The following is a 6,000-nucleotide window of genomic DNA, read 5'->3' on the forward strand; positions in this document are numbered from 1 at the left end:
TAGGTGGCCCCAAAAGACTAGATTTCTTCTTTTTTTTCAAGCCTTGCTTTCTGGAATTGTCATATGAATACTAGAAGAATGAAGTGTAGGATATACATTTAGAATAGGATTCGCCAACCTGGTTTCTTCCTGTTATGTTGTCATGTTGTTTCCCGTCATGCTGTTTTAGAATATAGATGGGAATTGTGAGACTCTAAGTTGTCAGACTGCAACATCCAACCATCCTCTCCGGCACAGCCAATGGTGAGGAATGCTGGGAGTCAAAGTCAACAACTGGAGAATCCTCTCCATCTAAATAAATACCGTAAATAAATAAAATCTATCTCGCAGCAAAATAATAATATATAATAGGGATGTGATATCTGTAGATCTCCTGGCAGTGTTGGAAACTTAATATGCATCAACTCCTAGCCTATGGCCAGGGATAATGGGACCTGATGTCTAATAATGCCATCAGCTTAAACATTCCAGGAAAAACTATAACCATACATTTTTACCCAAATATGTATGCTTGGAAGCAGAACTTTACCACTTGAACACAATTTGACTTACAGTAACAATATATAGCCTTTGTTTGAATATAGGTAAACGTTTTCCCCTGACGTTAAGTCCAGTCGTGTCTGACTCTTGGGGTTGGAGCTCATCTCCATTTCTAAGCCGAAGAGCCGGCATTGTCCGTAGACACCTCCAAGGTCATGTGGCTGGCAAGACTGCATGGAACGTATGCTGGAGGTTGGCAGGAGCTGGAGCTAACAGCGGGCGCTCATTCTGCTCCCAGGATTTGAACCTGGGACCTTTCGGTCTGCCAATTCAGCAGCTCAGCGCTTTATAGTTTTTGGGAGAAAGGGAGGGTGTCCTGTACCTTAAAAAGTTGACATAATAGAAAAAAACCTAAAGTTGTTTTTGAATTCAGATGCCAAACATTAGTCAAAAACAAGGGCCATATCTTATTCCCAGTGTAATAAGAAAATGCACAGCCAGCCCAGCAATTCTGCAGTTACTTTTAGAGCAGCTTAGTCCAGGATTGCAACATAATTGTGCTTGACTGGTTTATATGCAGATTGGGAATAGGATCTTAGCACAGATCTAGACTTCATAAGACCGTAAGGACCATAAATTAATATTGGGTTGTCCTCAAGGACAACTAACTTAGGCTGATAGCCTAAGCAAGTGCTCAAAGATAAAGGAAGTTATTTTCATTTGGTTTTTCTTAATAGGATTAGGTATTTTACACTTAGATAGCCTTATAATAACCTAGGTTATTTGAGAAATTTCAAACTATGCAGAATTACTTCATAACAAGCATAGATATGGGAGCCCTCGGTGGTGCAGTGGGTTAAACTACTGAGCTGCTGAACTTTCTGATCAAAAGGTTGGTGGTTCGAATCCGGGGAATGGGGTGAGCTCCCATTGTTAGCCCCAACTTCTGCCAACCTAGCAGTTCAAAAACATGCAAATGTGAGTAGATCAATAGGTACTGCTCTGGTGGAAGGGTAACGGCGTTCCATGCGGTCATGCTGGCCACATGACCTTGGAGATGTCTACGGACAACGCCAGCTCTTCGGCTTAGAAATGGAGATGAGCACCAACCCCCAAAGTTGCACACGACTAGACTTAATGTCAGAGGAAAACCTTTACCTTTATCAAGGTTAACTACCCAGAGATGCCTAGGTTAGGTATTTTGTAAGTATAAATCTTAGAAGTAGTTATTATTATTTTAACTAGCTTGGAGACCCGGCGATGCCCGGGTCATTTGAGAAAGGCCTTGTTTGCCTGTGTTCCAAGTGTAGCCTATATCCAAAGTCAGCTGGGTTCAGTGGGTGCGGGTGAGCTCCAACTCCCATATGCAAGTCCCATCGTCCAGTGTCCATCCCCCTCCAAACAGAGCCAGTATGTAGAATAGGTCATGAGGGCTCCATGTACCATGTTTGGTCTTGATCAGTCATTTGTGTGGGTCGCGGTGCTCTCAGGAAGTGAGTGAAGGTATTGGAAGTCCCATCGTCCATGGTCCATCATCCTCCAAACTGCACCTGGGTGTAGAGTGAGTCATGGGTGTTCTCTGTTTGAAGTTTGGTCTTGATGAGACATTGATGGGGGTGACAGTGGTCTCAGGAAGTGAATGAATATACTGCAAGTCCCATCATCCAAGGTCCAAGCTCTTTCAAATCTCACCAAGATGTAGAGTGGGCCATGGTGGCTCTATGTGCCAAGTTTGGTCTTGATCAGTCATTGGTGGGGGTCACAGTAGTCCCAGGAAGTGACTGAAGATATTGTAAGTCCCCTCATCCACGGTCCCTCTTCCCCCAAACTGCACCAGGATGTAAAGTGGGCTACCCTGCACCTGCGTGTCAAGTTTGATACAGTTTTGTCATTCATGGGCATCACAGTGGTTTGTGGGAGGTGAATTGGATGAATGTACTGCAAATCCCATAATCCTTGGTCCACCCTCCGTCAAACTGCTGCAGCATGTGAAGTGTGTCATTTGGGATATGTGTGCCTGGTTTGGTTCAGTTGTGTGATTTGTGGCAGTTGCTGTGGTCTCAAGAAGTGAGGGAAGGTACTGCAAATTCCATCATCCTTGGTCCATCCTGCCCCAATATACATCAGGATGTAAAGGGGTCGACAGGAGTTCTGTGTGCCAAGTTTGGTCCATTTCTATCATTGGTGGGCATTGCAGTAGTCTGTGGGAGTTAAAGTGTTTGAAAGTACTGCAAATCCCATCATCTGTGGTCCATCCTCCCCCAAATGGCAGCAGGTCATAAAGTGCATCGTGGGGATGAAGTGTGCCAAGTTTGGTGCAGATCCGTCATTCCTGTTGGTCTCAGTGGCCTGGGATAGTGGCGGCCAATCAAAACGCGAGCACATATTCCGCCAGGCCAATCAAAATGCTGATACATACTCCGATTTCACTTTTATTATATATATAGATTGTAAGAATGGTCCCAATAGAAAATGCATAAAGATGTGGGTAAATTATAACACCCACCATCATCTGTGATTGCCTCAAACTGCACCAGTAGTTAAAGTTGGTCATCTTGGGTATGTGTTTGGTCCAGATCCATCGTTGGTTTGGTCCAAAGTGCTCTTTGATTGCGGGCAAACTACAACTCTTAATATCCAGAATCAGCTCCTCACAAATTCTGCAAGTATTTAAAGTTGGTCATGTTGGGAATGTGTGCCACGTTTGGTCCAGATCCATCATTAGCTGGATTCTGAGTGCTCTTTGACCCTGAGTGAACTACAACTTCTAATATCCATGGTTGACCCCCCCCCCCCCCCCCGGCAATACCTCCAGTATTTAAAGGTGGTTGTGTTGGGTATGTATGCCAAGTTTGGTCCAGATCCATTATCAAGTTGGGTTCTCAGTGCTCTTTGACCCTAGGTGAACTACAACTCCTAACATCCAGGGTTGATTTCCCCCTAAATGCCTCCAGTATTTAAAGTTGGTCATGACGGGCAAGTGTGCCAAGTTTGGTCCAGATCTATTATTGGTGGGAATCATGGGGCTCTCTAGATGTGCCATCTTGGAAAATACATACATGCAAACATACATACATACATACATACACATTTTGACTTTTATTTACATAGATCAAACTCGACAATAACTTTGGCTGAAGGATCTACCAAGTCCCAGCACTGCTTTCACTCCAACTCTTATCCACAGCTAGCACTATCTGGTTGAGATAGATAAAGATTATTACAAGCATCACTATTTTATAGAACTTCAGAATTATGCAGACAAAGACAAAGTATGTTTGAGCAATATCTAAAGCATACGTGGTAATCTGAGGTTTACATGACCAGCACAAAATGTATCCAGAGCTTGTTTGTTGCTTAAGAAGATGTTCTCAGGGTCTTTTAACTAACACCTCTGATTGTTGGTCCCAGGAATGTAATGTCGCAGTTACAGCATTTCTAGCATAGTACAATGGCAGAAATCAGCAAGCCATACATAGGAAGATGTCAGCTAGTATCAAAATGGAGCTTATTAGGCTTACTAAAACCGATCAGCATACAGTTTAATCTTTAATTCTTATTTTACTCCAGCAGGTTTTACTCATGCACTAGGAAGACACAAATGCCAAAACACTCTGATCAAGTAGTACTGAAAGGAATAATAATAATAATAATAATAATAATAATAATAATAATAATAATAATAATAATATAACCTGCTTTGATTGAAGTCAAAAATCAGAAACTCCTCAAAGCACAGCAGACAAAGAATCAGTACAAGAAAACCACACTACAAACTAGAGCTGACAGCTGGCACAACAAAACATTGCATGGAAAGTTCCTTGACAAAATTGAAGGAAAAGCTGATAAGGAGAAGATCTGGCTCTGGCTCACGAATGGGACCCTAAAGAAGGAGACAGAAGGCCTGATCCTTGCAGCCCAGGAGCAAGCCGTCAGGACAAATACAATTAAGGCCAAGATCGAAAAATCAGCTGATGACCCAAAGTGCAAGGAAACCGACGAAACCATTGACCATATCCTCAGCTGCTGTAAGAAAATCGCACAGACAGACTACAAACAGAGGCACAACTATGTGGCCCAAATGATTCACTGAAACTTATGCCTCAAGTACCACCTCCCAGCAGTAAAGAACTGGTGGGATCACAAACCTGCAAAAGTATTGGAAAATGAGCACGCAAAGATACTGTGGGACTTCCGAATCCAGACTGACAAAGTTCTGGAACACAACACACCAGACATCACAGTTGTGGAAAAGAAAAAGGTTTGGATCATTGATGTTGCCATCCCAGGTGACAGTCGCATTGACGAAAAACAACAGGAAAAACTCAGCCGCTATCAGGACCTCACGATTGAACTTCAAAGACTCAGGCAGAAACCAGTGCAGGTGGTCCCGGTGGTGATGGGCACATTGGGTGCCATTCCAAAAGATCTCAGCTGGCATTTGGAAACAATAGACATTGACAAAATTACGATCTGCCAACTGCAAAAGACCACCCTACTGGGATCTGCACGCATCATCCGAAAATACATCACACAGTCCTAGACACTTGGGAAGTGTTCTACTTGTGATTTTGTGATACAAAATCCAGCATATCTATCTTGTTTGCTGTGTCATAATAATAAAATAATAATAATAATAATAATAATAATAATAATAATAATAATAATAATAATAATGATGTTATTTTTATATCCCGCCTCCATCTCCCTGAAGGGACTCAGGGTGGCTAACATGGGGCCAAGCCCAGGCAATCACAATAAAATAACATAAAATGCATACGTAACACAAAACAAAGCAAAATAAAACATATTTACCCACAATAGCATGATAAAATAATAAAATGATAGAAATGACATAAAGGAACATAATTTAAGAACATGATGATGCTAATCCTAGAAGTCATTGTGACTAGTAGCTATTGGATATCTTATTCCCTATAAACATGCCAAACCCTTTTTAAAAAGTTTAACATTTGTGGCCATCACAGTAATATCAAGCTTGATCAAAAAATATTAGGATGGCTTAAGTAGGCTTTGAATGCAAAAATTCTCTGCAAAAAAAGGAACTATAAAACTGCAGGGAAAATGCAGACAATGCAGGGAAAAGCAGAAGTTAAATAATAGTTATGAGGGAAATTGCATGAAAGAGTAAATCCCCCCCCCCCCATAAGGTTATCTTTTGTGGGTTTGCAGGGGGTGGGGGAATACATTAAACTGACAACATTATTTCTGGTCTGAGTTTGAGATTTTTTCAGTGAGTTTTTCATTTTGGGTTCAACTCTCTCTTGTACAATATAATTGAAGCATTTCCCTCTTGGGTACTGCTAGTATCCTAGTATCTTCCCTGCAAACTTTTATGCTGAATAGCCCCAAGAACTAGTTGCTGCCATGACCTCTGAATGATGCTTTAATAAGTAGTGTATTAATGAGCTCAATATATTGTCACAATTTCATTTGGGCTCTAGAGGAGTTGCAGACTCCTTTGCTGGTCCTATGTATTGCACTTCTCTGTCTCGATCA

Source organism: Anolis carolinensis, chromosome 6, assembly GCF_035594765.1.
Source record: "Anolis carolinensis isolate JA03-04 chromosome 6, rAnoCar3.1.pri, whole genome shotgun sequence".
In the NCBI taxonomy this organism is placed as follows: domain Eukaryota; kingdom Metazoa; phylum Chordata; class Lepidosauria; order Squamata; family Dactyloidae; genus Anolis; species Anolis carolinensis.